Here is a 23473-nt window from a genome sequence, read left to right on the forward strand (position 1 = left end):
CCTGTGTGGTGCCAAAATCTGGCCTGGATGTCATAGCTGCGGAGCCCACCCCCCGGTGCCCCAGAAGCTTTGTGTCTGGTGCAACCACACTGGTCACACCCCTATAGATCTGCCTTTGCTCGAAGGTTCAAACCAAGAACCTCACAAGCCCATATGCTGCTGTGGACTGTGTTTGCTCAGAACTTTGGGGAGCACCCACACACCTTACAGTAACTGGCAGTCAGCATCAAGTCTCTGGATTGGCCAGATTCAGGAGCTGAGTCTTTTGTTTTACTGCTAGCTGCTGGGAATGTTGTCCTTGTCTGGTCAACGCAATAATACATGCCTGCTTGCCACAACTCCAGCAACAAAGCTCAATTGCCCTACTCTAAACTTGGATTGAGTTTTGCCCATACCCAACTGGCTCTGACAAATGTTTTCAGGTCTCTCAGTCACCATAAAAAAAAAGATTATCATTGCAGTTCCAGATTTTTAAAGATGCTCTTTAAATCATACTACCTGCAAAACTATTTCTCCAGCAACTGGTAACCGAAGATATCATGCACCCCATCATAATTTGTAGAAATTCATAGGTTTTCCTCCATGAACTTGACTAAACCCTGAATCGTCATTGCTAAGTTCTTATCTATTTAATATAAAGCAAGGTTACTCAGTTCGTAGGCGCAGAACACTAGGCTGCTTATGGATAAACAGTATCTGCAACATGAAAGTAACTACAAGAACAAGCTAAAGGGTGGAGTATTAGCTCTAGCTCATAATAACTAGATACAATATTTATCCCTATAATTCCAAACTACACTTTCGTTGTCTGGGTGCACTGGTATCTGTACTCCTTTAAGTGTTAATAATCATGAGTGCTGAATCTGACCCAGTATTTGCTGCTTCCTTTTCCAGTTTATTCTCATTTCTGTTTCCCCCTTTCCGAATCCCAATAAAAATATTCCAAGCACCATCTTAACCCTTCTCCTCCCACCATTCCATTCCAAGCCAAGCACAGCTGGTCATACAAACCCCACTAAGTCCTACAACAAACAATTTTCATCTTCCCACTCAAGCTCACCACAGACTTTACCAGCTTTTAATTTAATATGTTGATCCGTGGAGGACTGTCAGCCATTGTTATTTAGGCAAAAGGAAATGTCATCAATTCAACCAAAGCAATGGATTACAGCTTTGATTCTAAGTGGTGCTTAAGTCTTTGTAGTATCCGTGATTCGAGGAACCTTGGAATGATCAATTAGTTGTTCTCTGGATTCTAACAAACCAGCCTCTCCAGCATTCCACATATGAAAATAGGAACATGCCAAGGCTATCCACTTGAAATCTCTACTCCTTTGCTTTTTCTGCCTATTGTACACTGCACTAATTTTCTCTGCATTTCCTGTTTTTTTCAGCTTTTGAGGCAGCTGCATATGCAAACTTGTAGTACAGTGGTACCTCGGGTTAAGAACTTAATTCATTCTGGAGGTCCGTTCTTAACCTGAAACTGTTCTTAACCTGAGGTAATAGGGCCTCCCGCTGCTGCCGCGCCACCACGGCACAATTTCTGTTCTCATCCTGATGCAAAGTTCTTAACCCGAGGTACTATTTCTGGGTTAGCAGAGTCTGTAACCTGAAGCGTCTGTAACCTGAAGCATCTGTAACCTGAGGTAGCACTGTAATTGGGAGTTATAGATCTAAATATTGTCTTCCAACTCACATTGTTTAACAGCTAAGAAAGAAAGTTCTGAACCAAGCTCAAATTGCATCTCTGCCCATCACTCACTAGGTAGCCTTAGGTCACCAAAACTCCTGGGCAGGCCCTATCTGCAAACTCTGACTAATTGTGCTAGCCATTACAAATGTGTTTTAAGGATTCCTGCAATAATTCATGGAATGCTCTTGGAACACTCCAAAGCTGCAACCCTAAACATAGTTACTGGTTATGACATAGCATGGGGGGGGGGGTGTACAGCCAACTGGGCGGTTGCTCCGGGCACACAATTGTTAGGGGCGCAAAATGTCAACACCCAGTACTGCCTCCATACAGCTGTGCACTTCCGTCACTGGGCTCCATTGAAAATGGCTTCTCCATGCAAACCAGGAAGCAACCTCTCCAGACAACGAAATGACACTTCTTATCTCCGCAGCTGCAATTTCCTGGGAGACACGGACACTGTTAGGCAGCTGAATGTGCATGCATCTGTTTCCCGGGTGCTGGCAACCCATGCTACACCACTTGCTACTGTGGAATAAGCCCCAATGAGGCTTACTTCTGAGTAAAGATATATAGGATTGCACTGTAAAGCACCATATAAACACTATGCATTATGACTAACTGAATTAACAACACATAGTAACCTTGTTAGTCAAACTGCAACAGTACGAAAAAGAGTTACAGTGGTGCCTCGCAAGACGAAATTAATTCGTTCCGCGAGTTTTTTCGTCTGGCGATTTTTTCGTCTTGCGAAGCACGGACTTTGGAAAAGCTTCAAAAATCACCAAAGTCTTCAAAAACCTCAAAAAAGGCTACCACACCGTGTGCTATGAGTTGCTCCTCGAAGTGAATGCACGCTTTTAAGAAAAAGGAAACAAACTTGCAAGACAAAGGAAACAAACTTGCAAGACGTTTCCGTCTTGTGAAGCAAGCCCATAGGGAAATCCGCCTTGCGAAGCAACTCAAAAAACGAAAAACTCTTTCGTCTTGCGAGTTTTTCGTCTTTCGAGGCATTCGCCTTGCGGGGCACCACTGTATTGCTAGACTAAAAGGAGCCAGCATGCTTATAGGGATGGGTGTGTTCGGGATACCGCCAATGCACCAGCGGAGTCAATCTGACACTCCTGTCAATGTGTTTGCACAGCGTTGCCTTCCCCAGCACATATCCCCTCTCCCTCCCGATGTGGCAAGCAGTAACACACCTGACAGAAGTTCAGCTGAGCGCCTCCACCCCACTGTGCCACCCACTACAGCTTATAGGAAATATAACAACAGCCGTCATTGTTGCTGGAAATTATGGGAGCAATGGGTCAAGAATTTGATTCATTCATTTATTCAAAGAAGTTATCATATGCTGCCTTTGAGAATAAACGCTTTCAAGGCTGCTTTCAAGAAAACACAAAAATACAATAGAAAAATACACACCGGGGGGGGGGGGCTGCCACTCATGCCCACATTGCTAGCCAACCTCACTTACCTGTCAGACTTCCAGCTCATTGCCAGCCCTGTTCCTTTAGACCTCACCCAAAATCCTGTCCCCTCACAGCTCGTCCAATGCCACCTGCTCCCAGATCTTGCCCTCCCAAAAAACCTTACCCCATAGCTTGCCCACCTCCCTGTTACTGTTGCCACTGGTGGGGGGGGGGAGGCAGAGGGAAACGCAGGAGAGAAAGGATGTATTTCTCTTCACACACACACCCCTGCTGCCCGCATTTGCAGGCTTCCTGCCGGCAGCAGCAGGGTGAGGGACGATTCCCCTCCATTCCCCTCACTCCTGCCAGTAGTGGGGAAAGAGGAAGCACAGCAAGGCCTGTCTGGGCTATACCAACTGTGCTCTCTGCCAGTCATACCGCCTGCCTGGACCAGAGGCCTGCTTTCGATGGCAGCAGCGAGAATGTGAGAATGCCTGCCTGGGGCTCCTGCCTGCCTGCTCACTTGCTTCACCGTGAACGTTCATCAGCATGACAACGGACAAGTGCAAATATAGTATAGAACAAAATAATATACTAGCAGACCAGCAACACAAACCCAAACAAACATATGGCAGCCCACCTGAAAGGACTAAAATGCAATCTAAAAGCCAACAAACAAGCAAGTAAACAAACAGGTACAAGAAGGCATGAATGCTGTCTTTTTCCTGGCTGCCAAATGCCTTCTAGTTTTCACCTTTAAAGTCGTTGTTGTTGTTTAGTCGTTTAATCGTATCCGACTCTTTGTGACCCCATGGACCAGAGCACGCCAGGCACTCCTGTCTTCCACTGCCTCCCGCAGTTTGGTCAAACTCATGTTGGTAGCTTCGAGAACACTATCCAACCATCTCGTCCTCTGTCGCCCCCTTCTCCTTGTGCCCTCCATCTTTCCCAACATCAAGGTCTTTTCCAGGGAGTCTTCTCTTCTCATGCGGTGGCCAAAGTACTGGAGCCTCAGCTTCAGGATCTGTCCTTCCAGTGAGCACTCAGGGCTGATTTCCTTCAGAATGGAGAGGTTTGATCTTCTTGCAGTCCATGGGACTCTCAAGAATCTCCTCCAGCACCATAATTCAAAAGCATCAATTCTCCTGCGATCAGCCTTCTTTATGGTCCAGCTTTCACTTCCATACATCACTACTGGGAAAACCATAGCTTTTACTTTACGGACCTTTAAAGTACGGGACCACAATACCTAACGGACGACCTTTCCCTGCCCTGAGATCATTATCTGTGGTCTTCTGTGTGCCATCCACAGGGCAGAAGCAAGGGAAGGGATCTTTTCTGTGGTAGTTCCCCTACCCCCCAACATATGGAAGGCTCTCTCCAGGGACGACTACCTGTCTCCAACCTTGTTATCATTTTGTTGACAGGCAAACGTTCCCGTTTTTCTGGTCATTTGGGAGGCATCCTTTATAGCGTTAAATTTCTTTTTGATAATGCTTATGTGGTTTTATTATTGTTTTTTACTCGGCTGTAAATCACTTGGTGATTTATTTATTTTTATTTTTATTTTAAGTGGAAAGTGATGTAAAATTTAATAAACCATAAACGAAAACCAATAATAAGAACCTTTCAAGGAAAAGCCAATAGGAAAAATGTGAGTAATAGGGTCTTTCCAAAAGGTATACACTGTTGTAGTCTGGCACAGCCAAAGGGGAATGAAATCCCAAGCCTTGGAGAATGCCCTCTGCCTTGTTCCCATCAGCTGAACGGCTCCTGGCAGGAGGCAAATGAGAAAAGCCTCAGTTGTTGACCTCAGAGGGTGGGCAGCTTGGTGAAAGTGATCTGCTCTGTGATCTTTGGATAAAGGGCGGTAGATAAACTTAATGATAAGTAAGTGTAAAAAGTAAAGGCAAAGGGACCCCTGACCATTAGGTCCAGTCGTGACAGACTCTGGGGTTGCGGCGCTCATCTCGCTTTATTGGCCGAGGGAGCCAGCGTACAGCTTCCGGGTAATGTGGCCAGCATGACTAAGCCACTTCTGGCAAACCAGAGCAGCACACAGAACCGCAGTTTACCTTCCCACCAGAGCGGTACCTATTTATCTACTTGCACTTTGACATGCTTTCAAACTGCTAGGTTGGCAGGAGCAGGGACCAAGCAACGGGAGCTCACCCCGTCGCGGGGATTTGAACCACCGACCTTCTTATCGGCAAGTCCTAGGCTCTGTGGTTTAACCCACAGCGCCACCATAAGTAAGTGTAGCAGGCCTTCAAATAACCTGGATCCAAACTGCTTTGAGGCTTTAAAAGTTATAGCCAACACTTAAAATTGGGCTCAGAAGTGCCCCAGAAGCAGCTGATACAAGGCCAGCCAAGTTCTTTAGGCACCTGAGGCAGAAAATCCGAGGAACAGCTCCCTCCCTGACAGCAAAAAAACCATAACCACCTGCTGCCTTTTCCTGACACCCAAAATCTCCTGCCCAGAGCAGCAGCATCATGCCACCTAATGGTAGGGCCGGACTTATCTGGACCAGCAGAACCATTTTGAAGCCGAGCACAGTCGATGAACAGAACAGAGGGAGCTGCTTTATAACAGGGGTGCTGACTTCAATAAAATATTTATTGGGGGGAAAGGACAAGCAAGCCCCGCTCTGTATAATCAATCACATGATGCCATGCACACTCACCATTAGAATGGCAATGCCCATCGACATGGGAGGGGCAGCTCCCTCAAATATTTTAGGGGGGGTTCAAAGCCCCCCTCAGCCCCTAGGAGTTGGCTCCTATTCTTTATACTGAGCCACATTAGTCCATCTCCCATGCTGATGGGCTTCTATTAAGCTACACCATTGGTCCACCTACGTCAGCACAGCCCGCAGCGATTGGCTTATACTGGGCCACACCATTGGTTCATCCGATGGGCTTCTACAGAGCCACACCATTGGTCCATCTGATGGGCTTCTACAGAGCCATGCCATTGGTCCATCTGATGGGCTTCTACAAAGCCATGCCATTGGTCCATCTGATGGGCTTCTACAGAGCCATGCCATTGGTCCATCTGATGGGCTTCTACTGAGCCACGCCATTGGTCCATCTGATGGGCTTCTACTGAGCCACACCATTGGTCCATCTGATGGGCTTCTACAGAGCTATGCCATTGGTCCATCTGATGGGCTTCTACAAAGCCATGCCATTGATCCATCTGATGGGCTTCTACAGAGCCATGCCATTGGTCCATCTGATGGGCTTCTACTGAGTCACACCATTGGTCCATCTGATGGGCTTCTACTGAGCCACACCATTGGTCCATCTGATGGGCTTCTACAGAGCTATGCCATTGGTCCATCTGATGGGCTTCTACAAAGCCATGCCATTGATCCATCTGATGGGCTTCTACAGAGCCATGCCATTGGTCCATCTGATGGGCTTCTACAGAGCCATGCCATTGGTCCATCTGATGGGCTTCTACAGAGCCATGCCATCTGATGGGCTTCTACAGAGCCATGCCATTGGTCCATCTGATGGGCTTCTACAAAGTCATGCCATTGATCCATCTGATGGGCTTCTACAGAGCCATGCCATTGGTCCATCTGATGGGCTTCTACTGAGCCACACCATTGGTCCATCTGATGGGCTTCTACTGAGCCACACCATTGGTCCATCTGATGGGCTTCTAAGAGCCATGCCATTGGTCCATCTGATGGGCTTCTACTGAGCCACACCATTCGGTTCATCTGATGGACTTCTACAGAGCCACACCATTGGTCCATCTGATGGGCTTCTACCAAGCCACACCACTGGTGTGTCTGCTTCAGCACAGCCAGCACTGACTGGGCAGCATCTGCTATCCTCGGTCTCAGGCAGGGCCCTTGTCCACCCCCCACCCCCTTTCACCTGGAGACCCCACCTTCTGCAAGAGTGGGGTCCCGCATTAGAGATTCACCCTTCCCCGTGCAGGTCATGAAACTGCCTCACCCCACCGTCTTACCCCCTCACCGGCTCGTTGCCTTTCATTCCTCAAACTCCTGAGGGCTTGGCCGCAAGACTTCCCAAGAAGAGCGCGCTTTTCTCTGCCACGCGAGGAGGCGGCGGCGGCGGCGGCGGCGGCGGCAAAGGAGGGGAGGCGGGCGTCTTCCAGAAAGGCCTCCTCCTTCTCCTCCTCGCACCTCCCACCCCATTCACTCGCGAATCGCTGGATGCCTGCAAGAGGCGCCTTCGCTGCTCCTCAGCCCTTCACCTCCCCGTCCGCAGAGCTGCGGCTCCGGCTCCCGAGGCGCCGCACTAAGAGCAGGGCGCACCGTTGGCGTGCGCGCCTGTGCGTTCTGCGAGGTTCAAAGAAAGAAAAGCCGGCAGGGCTGTGTGTGTGCTTGTGTGTTGTGTGTGTTTCTGTTTCTACATCTTTCCTGGCGAGTTTCCATTCCCTCCAAGGACTCCGGGACGCAGCCTTAGGGACCGAGTCCGCCGAGGGAGAGCTGCCCTCCGGCTGCCTCGCCTTCCTCCACGCCGGAGTTTGGAAGTGATGAGAGGGAGCTTCGGTGCCGCGCAAGTAGCTTCGGCGGCCGAAGGCGGACGGAGAAGCGGCGCCGTGGCCCCCGAAGCCGCCCGCTGCGTCGCTTCCCGACTCGACTCGGCGCCGGCGAGCAACTTGGCGCATCCCTTTCGCCTTCTCTTCTGAGCCGGTAAGGAACCGATGGTTTCTTCTTCATCATCATCTTCTTCTGTCTTCCTCTTCCTCTTCTTCCGTCGCCGGTTCGGGAGAGCTCAGAGCGTGAGACTCTTCAGGGTCGAGGGTTCGAGTCCCGCGCGGGGGCCAAAGGTCCCTGCATTGCGGGGACGGCTGGACTAGATGATCCTTCCGACTCTAGGCTCTAGGCAAGCGGTGCCAACTTGAATAAAACATCGCGGGGTTGGGGGGGGGAGGTAAGCCCTTACTGCATAATCGATCACCCATCTTTTTGTCCGTCAACTTTTGGGTGGGCGGGTGGGGGGTCAAATATTTTAATGAAGGGACCTCGGCTCCGAGGAGTTGGCTTCTACGCTTCCCGTGTTTTTCTTGGTTCGGTGGGTCGGTTGGTTTGCCGCTTCTCTCCACCCCCCCCCCCCCCCCCAATACCCCACCACCTCTCTTCTTGTTTGGTCTGCTGCAAATGCTAATGAAACCCTGTTATTTGCACACACACACACACACACGAAAAGTTGGCAGGTCCGTTACTATGGGAGCACCATGCCAGTGTGGCGGCACATGGACGGCGATGCGCTCTTTTAAGCTGGGGATGGGAGTTCTTGTCATTTCTCTTCCTCTTTTTTTTTTTTTGCGCATGGATGGGATGCTAAGTGGATGCAAGCAATTGAAGTGCTTGATCTTTGCTGCTCGTTTAGGCAAGGTAAAGAGTGGGGCGCCTTCTGTTGATGCCACTAGGAAGCCCTTTGGACACCCTGAAACACCTCCCCCCCCCCCGACACACACAAAATCACACGCGCCTCTCGCTACGAAGCAGAGAAATCCCAAGAATAATAATGATAGCCTTCTCTTTGGATTGGATATGGATCCCATAAGGCAGAAGGAAAGCCTCGAGGAGTGGGAGGGGGGTCGGAATACTGATCTAGAGAACGTACACAGTTGGAACGAGGTCTTTCCTTGAGGAAAAGTCGGGAGAGCAGGAAGAGTTGCTGGAGATGCCACAGAAACCTGGTAAAGCATGGAATGCTTTGCGCCTGAAGAAGAGGCAGTGTGCAAGGTGAATGAATGTGGGATGCTGAAGTTGAGCAGCTATAGAAAATTCAATCACAGGGTGAAACACGTTCCTGGCAAAACTATATGTATTGAAACACGTTGCATGTATGCATTGTGCATGTGCGTGTGTGTGCATAACCTCACCCCAAAGCATTCCTGCGTGTAGCGTTTTTGATTTAAAGGTTTGCATCTGGGCATAGAGGTCAACGGTTGTGGAATGAGGTCTTGTCAGTGCTGCAATAAAATCCATATTTTATGGAGAGTTAAATGCAGTGCTTTGTAAGTGCAACTGGATGTTCATCTATATGGTCCCCCCTGGTGACATTCAGGGATCAAGAAGTTTAATGGCTTAAATTGCACTCATCCCAGCAGCACATCTGTTACCTTTAACCATAAGAGAACAGGAGATGTCTCTTTATGACACCTATGATTTAAAGTTTTCTTATCACAAGATCTTAACGGAGGGCGGGGGGGGGGCGTGCTCTTCAGCCTGATCCAAGAGAGTAAGGGCAATTCATTTGTTTGATGGGGAAAAGTCTTAGTGCAGTTCTTCTGCGAATAGCGCACCCTGCACATGAGTAACTATGCCGTTCATGATTACTGCTTTGGAAGTTGTGTGCAGAGCTGTGTGCTCAGTTTTTATACGGAGATCTTGTGTGCGCACAAGGAATGCCAGATGTTGATGCAGGACCACATTAGGGATACTCTCATAGTTAAGTATTTATGCGCTCTGTGTGTGTGTGTGTGTGTACATACGGAGTCTTGGCATTGTTTCTGCTTTCTTTTCTTAGAGGCATATGAGACAATGTATACCAGGAAAGGATTGGCTGGAATGTACATTTCTGGGTTCACCAGAGACATATATGCATATTCTTCCTCTGGTCATGACAAAGGCTTGATTCGTGGGATAGAATTTCAACAGCGTACATGGTTTCTGCCAGAAAGTGTTTGCATGGAACTTTAAGGGCTCCATACATTCGATTAGCAGCCCCTCCCTAAAAGAGTGATGTTTTACAGATCACTCTTTCTCTCCCCCCCCACCTTTCTTAAGAGGGGAGGGGGTTGGATGAGTCGATAACGTTCAGTTGGGAAGGAGGGTGGGCTAAGTCCAGATGTGTCTGGTGGGATGAGATCAAACAGATTCCTTCACCCCTGATACAAACATAGATTTCCATCGGGCTGCCACAGTGAGAGCATCTGATTGAATTGGCTCCTATAAGCAACTCCAGTCCAGTGTCCTAATAAATAACTGCAGGACCAAGTCTCTTTATTCTGATATCATCAGGCAGGCTCTAGCACTTATCTGCTTCTTGGTTTTAAATTGCACTGGGAGTCCTTTGGCCCAAATTTCAAGTGATTTGCGACCCAAAACTAACTGGTTACTCAGAAATAACAGTCAGAGGCAGTAAGGAAAGAATGTCTTAAAGGCAAGTGGAAATGATTCAGTCTGATGGTGGCTCCCTGCAGTTATCCTGTGCAGCCATTCGAGGCTCTTGAAAGCTGGTGCCCCCTCTAGGGACTTGCTAGTTTTTTCCGTTATAGCGGTTTTCACACCAGTTTCCTGTTATCTCGTATCTCAAGGCTAGCCATCAAAGATTATATCTAAAGCTTGCCATTAAAAAGTGAGAGCAATGAAGAAGTTTAAACCAGCATCATTCTCTGTTAAAAATCTGCACTTCTCAGCATCCACCTCCTCACTCCTATGTCAGATTCCCAGCGAAAGTCGTCACCAGTGAAAAAGATGTTTAGTATTTCTGCAGGCTTTGAAAATAAAGAATAATGCATTTGGTAACGTGCATTGAATAAAATGGTTCTCTCTCTCCATCTCACTTTGATGAACATTAGTAAACTACTTTTCAAAACTTGCTGGAAGCTTTTCACAGACAAGTTCTGTTAACCAGATTGTATTTCTACTGCTTATAATGTCTCAGTGAGATTAGTGATTCCCCCGCAAAGTGTTTCCTTCTTTTGAGACATGTGTTTTGCTTCATCATATTCTTTTTTTATATATATTTTTGAGTGGAAACTGTTTTCAGGGACGATTCTCTTCCTCGCCACCCGCACTCCAGTTAACTTGTTTGATCTGGGATTTGAAAAGATAATAAAGTCCAGCTCTCTATGTGACATGATAAATGGGCCGCTTTTATGTGTGAAGAACTTGTGCAGTTGTTACATTTAACTATTGTGATTCATCCTTTGCTGGAATATTTTACTCTTTTGCTATTTGAATGACTGTCTGACATTGATATGTTGTGCTTTTTTGGGGGGGAAACCCAGCTCCCAAATTAATGATTATTATGAGTACAGCATTATTTCTGCATTTCAGCTAGAAATGTGTGAAATTAACAAAACTGAAAACATTTCCAATGCCTATGGCATCATGTTAACACTTCAAGCCCATTTGTAATACACAAATCTCATGCCATTCATTCCACCTTCCAGTAAGTCTTTAGAGAGGGGCAGTATAAATCAAGTTGGTGCTATATAGAGAAATGGTATCAGGCCCAGCTATGGATCTTCTTCACATTGCATAAGGATTGCTGTAATTCCTATATTGATCTCCTGAAATTATATATAGTACAACAAGAGGGAAGCACTCAATAAACACAGGTCAAGAAGGAGTACCTCCAGGATGAAAGCATAAATTTATGAATTCATCCAAACTATGGGTTCAGTTGCTTAATTTATGTTTGCGTCAGTAATGCAGTTTACTCCTTGGCCTGCTCTGAAATTGTGCAAGGAAGAAAAATGCTGATTTCCTTTGCATGTTGTCTTATGGTTACTGTTAGTTTACAGAAGTTCTCTCCATGTTTTTAAGCTGATGTGCTTGTCCTGATGTTTCTAAACGATTTTGGTTTCAATAATCATTTGGTCAGAATGCTCCAGAATTGGACATACAGTTTTGGATGGGATTGTAATTCATTTTGCTGTAGCTAACATTCCTATCGCTTATCTGCCACTGTGTATATGTTGAGTGTGCATATCAATTCACCCGACTCATTTCATAAACTATGTCCTAGCAAATCAGTCTTTTTTGCTGAGTGAGTGTGGTAGTTGTCTTTTGCTTTATAGACATTGGTTATCAACTTTGGATGGTGTTTTTTTTTGGGGGGGGGGGAGAGAAGGAAAACTAGCATAAGTAATGTTCCTTGCATCATTGGTTTTGGCCTTGGTATCCCAATCTGAATGAAGTCGGGGTATGGTCCCAAAGGACAGAGAAGTGACTCACTCTGAAATGTATGGTTGTTTCAAAATACAGTTTTTAACTCAGCGGCTGTCTACCTCATTTACCTAACAAATAGGTTTAAGCAGATTACCAGTGCATTTTAGAAACCCCTTCCCCTTTGAATACTGAATAATACACTGGAAAGTATCATAATTGTGATTCAAATAAGCAGACTGGAGGGAAAGAAATGTGCATTGTTATTTGGTAAATTACAGTAATGCTTGGTTTTTTAAAAGCTTTTTTATCGAGGCATTCCCTCACTCTCATTGAGAAGTGTATGTGTGTGTGTATTTCTGTACCTGTAAAGAAGGGAAGTAAAAGTTGGGCTTTTAATTTGAAACTGGACATCTGGGTGGCAATCATTTGCTCTTGGTGTAGTCTTCCTATATGGCCCTGGCCAAGGGATTTAGCTTCACTTCCCTAAAAAACATTCGGACCTCCCCCTTCCCCATCACACAAACACACATACAAGGGTATTCTTCAGAGAGAAAATGTTTATCAGGTCAGCTTCTGTAACGTCACATTTGATCGTATAGGACAGCAAGTTTCATAACTCCTAAAACTACTAAAAAGGCTTCAATAAAATTGTAAGCATTGGTCATTTTGATTTGTTGTTGATTTAATCAAGCACAGTTCAGCAAATGTTAAGAATATAGTGTTCAATGGAAAGATCGGTGAGACTTAACGATGGTTTGAATTCTGCTGAATCGTGGCCTTTTTCTAGTCTAAATCTTTGTGGCAACCCTCTCCCCTCAATAACACCCCCACCCCCATGAATTTTTGACTGAAATACTACATATTAGCCAATTTGAAATCAATTTTGTTTGCCAGTGTACTTTTTTTATTGAGACATACAGAGAATGTGGGGGAAAATGTTGTGCATTGATAGACGATATTGAATGGTGGAACCATGAAGTCATGCTGGAGGTTGATAAAACTTCGCTTTCAACATAGCCGCCCCACCTACTCCTCAGGCACCATGCCTTGCTGTAGACAATGACAGCATTCACAGATTCTTTTATAATTATTCGGTTACCTAGAATAAGGGAACATTGAATCTATAGCATCACAACTCCTGGAAAGTAGCAAAAACTATTCCAGCAGTTTCTTAACACTTCATAGATAGTGATGCTGTGTTGCTATCACTCCACCTGGCAAATTGAGGACATCCTGGGCCTTCCTTGCATCAGTAGAGCAAAACGATGAGGGACACCAAAAGGACATTTATCATGACTTGTGGCAGCTACATAGTCACATCATCCTAGTTGTTCAATGCAGGTTTGGAAGATTAGTCAGCTCGTTTCCCTACACTGCAATTTTAGTTATTCAGAAATTATTATTTGTCCACGCAGCAATTTCAGTCTTCAGGAGTGTGTACAACATAATGCATTGCATTTCCACAAAGCAACTTATCCTTATTAGGATCAAGAGTTTTCCCTCCGTCTCTCTTGTTTGGAGTTGACACTTGGTTAAAGAATTCGTAGCTATCCGATTATATGCATTTTTAGTTGATCAAATTTGCACGAATTTTCTGATGAATAAATCAGTCATTTTGAAGAAGAGGGTAAGGTGTTTTTTAAAACAAAAATGATGTTTCATGTTGTGCATCAACAACCAGCTTATAGGAGACACGTCCTCCTATGGGTGTTGTTTGCGTTCTGTAATGTTCATAAGTGTTGCTATTAAAAATAATAATTACTATTATTTTATAATGTTGCTGAATTAATCAGGGGCAGCTTGTATGTCAAATAAAAGGGTTTTTTTTAAATTGATTGATCTAATCAATTAATTGACTATGTATGGGAATGCAGCTTTAATATAAAGTATACTTGCTTGCAGAGGAAGACTTCCATAGCACAGTAATAAGCCACTGTCAGGGGTTTGTTGGTTTGTTGGTTTGCTGGTTTGATTGTTTTTGCAATCAAGTGGTGCAGAAATTTTAATAAAATAAATAAATAAAATAAGTGATTAACAGCTTGTTGATCCCAGAAGTGTTTTTTCTTCATCGAGCATAATAGGACAAGATTCAGCCAAAATTAAACTGCTTTATTATTTATTTTCAGCAAGCTTACCAGGCTGCATAATTCAGTTATCCAATATGTGTTTTTAAAAATTTTACTGATTTTTATCTGCATTGATAATTATGCAGGTATATTTTAACAGTTTTGTGGATTTGAGCTGTGTTTTATTGGTGATTTTATTTCATATACGCCTTAGAGAGTCTTGTGATTAAGCAGTCCATACACTTGTAAAATACAAATTACGGAGTTTTTCTCTGACCCAGGGGTTTCAGCAGGGAAAGTGAGCAAACACATCAGTTAAAAGTAGGAGTTAAAAGTAGCTGGATAGTGCACTTAAAAACAAACAAACTGGGTTGATAAAAGTTGGTCCGAACGATTTTATTTTTACAAATATATATGGCCAAACTCAGTTCATAATTCCTCTACATGAAATGTGAATATAAATTACGAAGAGGTGGCAATCTAAGGTAGTACACAGTACAGTCAGATTGTTCCATGTTTTTGAGCTTCCATACAGCAGCCCTTCCATTGTGGTCCTATCAATTCCCACTCCAGAAAACTCTTTGAGTTCAGGGGACAGAATCTTAACATAGAGTGACATAACACAAAATACAGGCCATCCTGTTCACTTTGACTACTGGTTGTTAAAGGCACCTTTGTCCAGTAACGCATTGCCTTGACCTTTCTAAGCAGTAGGTATTAAACACACACACACACACACACACACACACACAACACCTGCCCAAGTCTAAATCAGACCAGTAGTTTATTTTAGATAGCATTTTTGCTTCATGACAAATAGATTAATGCAGGTGTTCTATCATATAGCCATACTGGCTGAGTGCATCTTAGTGTGCTTGGCTGCAGATTTCTTGTTGTCCCTGAGATCATCCTACACGACTGATTTTCCCCTCCTCCAGAGAGCTTCCCTTGGAAACCATTTTAGTTTCCTGCCTGAAGAAGGAATCGTTTCCTTCTTCTCTTTCGGGAGATCCTCAGGCCCTCGGGAGGAAGAAGGAATTACCATGAAGTACAATTTGACCACTACTTCTCTTGTCACAACTTTCCCCAACTTTGGAGCATGGCATACTATAGGGATGATCTCTTAAGATTAAATTGAAAGGTAAGAGTGTGTGGTGTATTGGGCCTTCACTGCAAACACTCCAATGTTCCTTCTACGGAATAATTAGTTGGATTTTCTGAGAGTTGAAGGTTGATTTGAAAGAGGCATGGTGTACCATAATGGTCCACATGGTGTGCACTCTCATCCCATTATCACCTCTGATTTTTCCCACAGGCTTTGTAGCACACAGTGATTGCAGCAGATATGGAGAATCTGAATCTGAACTTCCCAATCTGGAACTCCTACCCTCTGAAGCATTAAGCTAAGCATCCATCAAACCTCCTGATCTTGGCTCATAATGGCTCAGTGCCAGCCCTCTGCACTGTCAGCCCAGCCTGCTTAAAAAGTTCCCTTCTCAACCCCCCAAACTTGCTGGTAAGACTGGGAACGGGTGGGGGAGAGCAAGCATCAGAGATGACCTCTGAAAGCCCAGGGTTCTTATCTGCAATGAAGACTTCTGCGCCTGCTCAGAACCTGCAATGTCAAAGGGAGTCCCAGAGCTTTATTTCTTCCAAGAAATTTCCTTCTCGCAGTCTTGCCAATTACCATATTTGGGAGGATTCCTCTGAATGATTAAAGCCTCTGTTGCTGATATGAACGGTGGGAATTTAAGATGAGACCTCAGCTCTCATGAGTCTTTTCTGCTGACAATTTCCTCCCTCCACTTTCCCAAGTGTACCAAGTTGCAAGGATGTGGAAATACACCCGCAGTGTTCCCAGGAGGCCTAGCTGGGTCTTCCTAAGTTTAGGAGAAATCACAAATGTCCTCTAAAAGTTCTTCAAGGAAGCTTGGAAAGGATGAGCCAGTTACGAATCAGGGTGGGGAATTTAACCTGTAACTGGTAGCCTTTTAAACCTCTGTCAAACCTGTTTGACTATGGTGCCCATGGGACAACACACATGGATTTTACAAGTCCTTGTGGTCGCTTAGAGACATACTTGGAGCCTGGAAGGACAAATGCTCAGCATCTAATACACATCTGTTATTACATTTGAGCATACAGTGGTACCTCGGGTTACATACGCTTCAGGTTACATATGCTTCAGGTTACACACTCCACTAAGCCAGAAATAGTGCTTCAGGTTAAGAACTTTGCTTCAGGATAAGAACAGAAATTGGGCTCCGGTGGTGCGGCGGCAGCAGGAGGCCCCATTAGCTAAAGTGATGCTTCAGGTTAAGAACAGTTTCAGGTTAAGTACGGACCTCCGGAACGAATTAAGTACTTAACCCGAGGTACCACTGTACTGTACTTTCTTTATAAACACCAAATTAATTTGGATATCTCTTTGGACATTTGGATAGCATATATGAATCTGTATGTGTAAATTAAATTGATGTTTTGGTGTTGATTGTATTGTTAACGTGAGCCGATAGGTTTCTTGCTTCTTTTTCCTTTTCCTTTTTCCTTTTCTCTAATAAATTTGCAATGGAGAAAAAAAAACATTTAAAAATCAAACAATAAGCATAGAACAAGAGAAATGAGTGTGTACATGATTGGGAATCAGAGAACCTGTTTGAGAACTGTTGTCTGACTCCAGCTGTTCATAAATCAGAATGCTACCCCAAACATCAGTGTGAAAAATGCAACAATACCACACTGACTGCCTCATGCAGACTGCTGTCCGATCCCCAAAAACACTGATAGCATATACATCTTCCATCTGTTCAAGCTCAGAAGTTTGCTAGCCTTGCTATGTTTCAAAACAATCCATTTCATAATGCCTTTGCCTTGGCAATGCGGGGAGGAATTTTGTGGATTAATTAGACTTCATTGCCAGAATGTGTGTGTGAGAGAGAGAGGGGGGGGAGAGAGATGCAGAAATATTTAATTATAGTCAGAAAGTGGCTATTAGATTTCATTTGCAATATAAAATATGTGCTGTATCTTTTCCAATGTTCCTTTATGCGGTGTAGTGCGCGCGCACACACACACACACACACACACACACACACACATTCAGACTTTCTGAATAAGCTATCACTGCACCTGTTTTGATACCTTAAATTTCTCTCTGTTAAAACTAACTCCTTGCATTGGAGGCTGCAAATTAAAACTCTCCACCCACTTTTTTTAATAGGTGCTATAGAATGAGTTGTGTCCAGTGGTAGTTTTTGCCTGGTGGAAAGCACTTGTAGGGGAGATGAACCTCAAAGTTGTTGAGCTTTGGGGGGGGGGGAATGAACCCGAAAGTTGTTCAGCTTCTTGGCCCTGTCGACAAAAACCCAGACATTTTGCCAATTTTGTCATTTGTATCCTGGACATGTCCGGGAAATTCCAGATGTATGCCAACCCTATCCACTTGCTCACCTGTGGCACCTGCAAGTTGTGGAATCTGACCCCCCCCTCCATTCCTTTCAAGCTCTCAGAAATCTTAAGCTCCTCCCCTTTTTCCTTAAAAGCTGCTCCTGACCTTGGGGAAATAGAACGGGATATGCTATGAAGTAGAAAGGAGAATGAGTAAAAAACACGTTCTTTCCACTAAGCTAAAACCATCATTGGATACAATCATCCCATCCTTCTCCATCCCACATGTGTGAGAGGCCAAGTGAGAGCTGCTAACTTCCCTTGGCCCTCCAAGTGTTTTTGGCCTACAACTCCCATGATCCCTAGCTAGCAGGACCAGTGGTCAAGGATGATGGGAATTGTAGTATCAAAACATCTGGAGGAGGGCCGAGGTTGAGGAAGCCTGGTATAGTGGTTTGGGAAGGGAAACTCCAGGATACAGATTTGCTATTGACAAACGACAACAAAAGCACTGTCTTTCACTTGGCAATTCCAAGCACAGCCCGGAATAAAAATCTGCTTGGTATTAAAGCAAAAAGTTGGTGGTGGTTATGTTCCGCATGCTGCGCTCTGATCAAGATGATGCCAGCTGGGATTCATAGATGATTGCCCTGCACCACAGAGCAGCAATACCCAGAGAAGGATATTCTGTTCTTGCTTAGCTCTTCAAAAGAATCAGGGCATCTTTCCATCATGTCTCAATGTCTTCTATGATGGAATGAGGAAGGCAATTTGCAGTTCTAGCCAAAGCAGTGGAAGAAAGTCATACTGAGCCTGTAATTCGAAGCACCCTTACTGGGAAACAGACACCGCTGAACTCAGTGGGACTTATTTTTTGAATAAACATGTGTATGTTTAGGCTTCAAGAAGTTATTTTTTTGCAAACTGCCATCGTAACTTGTTACCCCTGATCCAAGCTGAAAATGAAAACAAAACAGCTAGGCTGGATATTTTCATGTTTACATGCAATTAAATCACAACTTTGCATGTTTCCTAAAGGAGAAAATAGTGTTTCTTTAGTAACTTAATTCCCCCCACTTAGGTTTTGGTTTGTTTTGAATTAAAAAACCCTCTATACATTTATATCTATTTCAAGAAACACCAAGCATCACAAATTGTAACCTCCAATTGTAAATGTCCAATCTAGAGAAAACTAAAGTACAGCAAAACATATAGCACGTGTTATGCATGCTTACTCAGACGTAAATGCACTGTAATCAGGCCCTGATTCTTGATGGGAGAAGTGGTGGTGGTACAAAGTACACAACAGTGCCCCTGTTTTCATCTGAAACATGCCAACAGCTTTGCTTACTCAGAAGTAAATGGCACACAGTTCAATGGGATTCACTCTAAAGCAAGTGCACTTGAGCTTGCAGCCTTAGCTACCAGAATTAAAACAGAAATCTCCATCTGGAATAAGAAGGTAAATCACTGCAATCCACTTTTTGATGTTAACTGGTAGATCCCGATCATCTAGCTAGCATCTGTAATGTGCACAAACTCAGTGGGAATTTTTTTTTATTTTTTTTTTTGACACTCAAGGCTTACCTCCCTACTTGAATGCTGAATTGGGTGATGACTTGGGGAAGGCAATTTTTTACCTCGCTTATCAATCCTAATCCTGGTTGAGCTCTTGCAAATCATAGCTGATTACAATTAACTTGCGGGGAGATCGTCTTTGATGGCACAGCTCAGCTCTCTTGCAGAGCTGATTGTGCTCTTGTCTCCGACAGCATTGCAGAAGAAGACCCAGTGAAGAAGAAATAACACTTTATAACGCTTCCAATTAACAAGGTCAGGAACAAACTGCAAGGCTGCAGATAATGGTTAACAAGCTGTGTGGATGTCTTCCTACCAGTACTCTGTTTTTTAAGAGACGAAACTTCAGTTGTGGCGTGAAAGTCGTATTCAACTGAAGCATTAACAGAAAGTTTTCAGAAATAAGAGGGAGCCCTTTGCTGAAACTGTTCACTAAAGGCAGAAGGGAATACATGGGAGAGCTCAGCTGGTAGAGCATGAAACGCTTAACCTCAGGGTCATGGGTATGAGCCCCACGTTGAGCAAAATATTCCTGCATCGCAGAGGGTTGGTCTAGATGACCCTTGGGGTCCCATCCAACTGTACAATTCAGCAGATGTGAATTCGATTTTTTGAGACTCCTAATTCAAAGTATAGATGCATGCAGGGCAGGAGAAATGTCTTTGTGAACTTCTTTCCCATAGAGCCACTCAAAAGGGAAAAGTGAATGGTTGTTTTTATGGGTGGTTTGAGGCTACAATCCTGTGCACTTTTCATTTTCTTAGTGACCATGCACAGGATTGAACCATTTAAGTCCCATAGTATAAATAGGGTGAAAGTGTACCAGCTTCAGGCACAACTAAGACACAAGTGCAAAACAGGCTGCAAACACTTTATGTATTTATGATTACAATAATGTTAAATATTTTTGCTTTTTAGTTTGTAATTGTATTAATTAGGCATGCCTTCAAGAGAATTGCAACATAGAAAACCAGGCTTCTGGAAGACGTAACAGGGGCAGGAGTCCAGGCAAGGAGGCATATTTAGCATGTTACGTTTTGCGAGGAAACAATAATTAGAAATGCGGCTGGGATCAGGTACTGCTTTTTGAACATCAGCTGCCAGCTGGTTTTCCATACCACAGCCTTTGAGCTGACTTTCTATAAAGCATCAAGCAGCAAGAGTAGTTAACCCTAAACTGTGTGACCTTGGGATTTTAACTGCAGTAGCATTGAATTTCTGCAACCATCTTTTGAAACTATGGATTTTACTATTTGCTTCCAAACCCAGCATCCATTTGGCCAAGAACAGGCCTTCAAAACTTGCTGAAAATCTCTCTTTCTTTCTCTCTCTCTCTCTCTCTCTCTCTCTGTCCTCCTTTCCCAGAAATCTCTTCCTCTTTCCCCTTACTGAAATCTGAAATGCAACCCTGCCCCACAGGACTGGAAGCATTTTTTTTTTTAATGCTGGCCTCATAACGTGAGGTGTGCTGAATAGATAAATGCACTATCGTTTATTAATCTGCTCCAGCGGGGGGAACATTTATTGCAAGTTTCCAAACTTCACGAGGCCTACAGCGCAGGAACAAAATACAATAAGGCTTGCAGCCGATTGTAAGCAACACTAGCTGATCCCTTGAAAGATATCTTTTCACCCGCTCTTTCGGGGCCTTTCTCATTTTGCATCGTGACATTCTCTCCTTTCTGCTGCCCAGAGGAATACATTCCCAGCCATGTTGTGCTGTGTTCCCCTGTAATGCTTCTCCTTGCAAGCAACTTGCTTTTCTCTGGTGCTTAATTTGTAAAAAAAGAGAAAAGCTAGAGAGATGCTGGAGAACAACCTTGCTTGGTAGCCACAGGCTCAGAAGCCCTTGCCTGCTGTATCTCACATCATATTTTCAGAATTCCAGCCTGTTTTCATGTAGAGATAAGCATGTCTCCCCTAAGCCCCATGAAATTGGTAGTGCACTTAATTTTCCACAGGATCTGTTATCTGAGGTCGCACGATATGGTTCCAGTATACACTTAATTAATGTTTCACAAGCAGAAGCACCATTTTGCAAACGACTCTCGCCTCCCATCACTGTGCCGTTCTTTGATCAGAAAGTAAAACACTTGCTTTTGATTCCTGGAAGTGACCTGTATTAAATAAAAGGTCCTATGTGGTGATGAGATTCTCAGCTGCTCCCTGTACATGCCATAACCACCCATTACCACACACTCACCCAACATTTGGAACGACACTGAAAAAACACACCAAAAAATAAATAAAAGAGTAACAATAATAATGCAATCTGAATTTTATCATTTTTTAATTATTATTAAATTTATATTCCTCCTTTTATGCAAGGGGAGGAACACATATTTCTCTCTCCCCCCCCCCTCCATTTTATCCTCACAATAACCCTGTGAGGTAGGTTAGGCAGGTCACCCAGTGAGCTTTGTGGTCAAGTGGGAACTAGAACCCCCTATCTCTCAGTTATTAGTCTAGCAGTCTAACCGCTATACTGGCTCTCCAGCAAGAGAGACAACTGAGTAAAAGTGAGGTGTGGGTAACAAGGGATGGAATGTGAGTCTGTAGTTTCCAGGGGACCTTTAGGTGCTTCCCTCACTGCAAGAAGTGAAGTTACAGGGAACAAGGCAGATGGCCTTCTTGGTAGTGGCACCCTCCCTGTGGAACGCCCTCCCATCAGATGTCAAGGAGAGAAACACACTTTTCAAAGACATCTGAAGGCAGCCCTGTATTGGGAAGTTTTTATTGTTTGATGTTATACAGTGGTACCTCGGGTTAAGTACTTAATTCGTTCTGGAGGTCCGTACTTAACCTGAAACTGTTCTTAACCTGAAGCACCACTTTAGCTAATGGGGCCTCCTGCTGCTGCCGTGCCGCCAGAGCACGATTTCTGTTCTCATCATGAAGCAAAGTTCTTAACCTGAAGCACTATTTCTGGGTTAGCGGAGTCTGTAACCTGAAGCTTATGTAACCTGAGGTACCACTGTATTATGTTTTTGTATGTGTTGGAAGCAATCCAGCCAGATGGGTGGGGTATATAAAAGTTGTTGTTGTTGTTATACAAAAGCCTAGTTTATACATCACAAGGGCATACCATCTGCGTGCAATGTAAGCAGCGGCAAAAGCAAGGAATAGGAACAGCAGTCTTTGCTCAACTTATCTTCTTGTGGATTGGGCCCAGAGTGATAGAGATAGGATTGGGCAAGCAGTGATAGAGGGGGTCTCACTTTCACCCCTGCCCAAGAGCTGTACAAAAGCTTGAGCTGCCACTGCCAAATTTGTTAGAAATGTTTGCCATGTTGCACACACTTTAAGGATATCAAAGATTCTCACACACACACCCTGCCTGCCTCTCCCTCAGCAGCAACCGGTTGTAATTTCATCAGTCTGGTTACCACGAGGTCGCTGTTGGTGTGCCGGCTGTCACAAGCATGTAGAGTTAAAAGTACAGCCTTCACCCTAATTTCCTGGTGATCTATTACCCTGAACTTTTCACCAAACGCATTTAATACACAACGGGTGTTATTCATAATGACAGCTCATTTATTGTTGACAACTCAGGGAAGCGTGTAGGTTGTAGCGAATTTATATTTAACAGGACTGCTGGGGGAGTATTCAGATTTAGCAAGGCAAACTTTGGCGTGTTCGGTATTTCAAGCTACATGTCGTCTTTCCTACCCTCATCTCCAACTCCACCCGCAAAGGCTTTAGGACACCTCCTTTTGGGCCAGAACAGAAATGGTCCACTTAATCTGTGGTGCCACCTAGGGAGCAGAAACAGCTAACAGGCTGCAGGTTGCATGAAGGGATTTCTGTGCCGCAATATTATTTCAAAACAGCCTCCCCTGAGTTTCAGCTCATAAATGTAGAGCACTTAATGTACATCCCTGTCAGGAGCCGCTGCTTCAGAAAGGGCAGCAGGAAACACGGCGTAGCTGGGAGCCTGGCCATTATGGTTCAACAGACTATTTGGAATTGATGACCTAGTGGGACTTTTACATCTCGGGCGTCTCTGAATGGAGCACAGCATTTCTCCTGAGCTAACGAAGGAAGGTATAAAAAGAAACGCAGGCTACTAACTCAGAGAGCAGTGTTTCAGGCTTCTTCCTAGATTTTTAGTGACTGTATTTCTTCATATACTGCCTTGGTAGCTTCACCTCCATGCATATCTTTCTTGTGTAAGTTATGGGTTCTTTATACCTGTCCCAGAAGGTGCTTCTGTGCCTTTGGGTATCTTCAAGTTTGGCGCATAGAAAAATACAGTAAGAGGTTCTGCTCTCCTCACTGTTGCCCTATGACTGAAGGCACCATACTCAGCAAATTCCTCTCTGCTAGGCACAGCTTTTGGCTGTGTTCAGATGTTAGGACTAAGCTATGGTTTAGCCACATGGGCAGGAGCCTAGCCTCCAGAAGGCAGGACTCAAAATTACAAGGAAGGAGATTCCAA

General features: G+C 44.5%; 1 protein-coding gene across 1 annotated transcript in view; it reads left to right on the forward strand.

The window, feature by feature from the left end:
- Positions 1-7286: 7286 nt before the first annotated feature.
- The window catches only part of LOC307220841 (cadherin-6), a 164738-nt gene continuing 148551 nt past the window's right edge, over positions 7287-23473 (forward strand). The window contains exon 1 of the mRNA XM_079984962.1: positions 7287-7786. The gene's annotated coding sequence lies outside the window, so the exon portion shown is untranslated. The remainder of the gene's footprint in view (positions 7787-23473) is intronic.

Source organism: Podarcis cretensis (assembly GCF_951804945.1).
Source record: "Podarcis cretensis genome assembly, chromosome: 7".
NCBI lineage: Eukaryota > Metazoa > Chordata > Lepidosauria > Squamata > Lacertidae > Podarcis > Podarcis cretensis.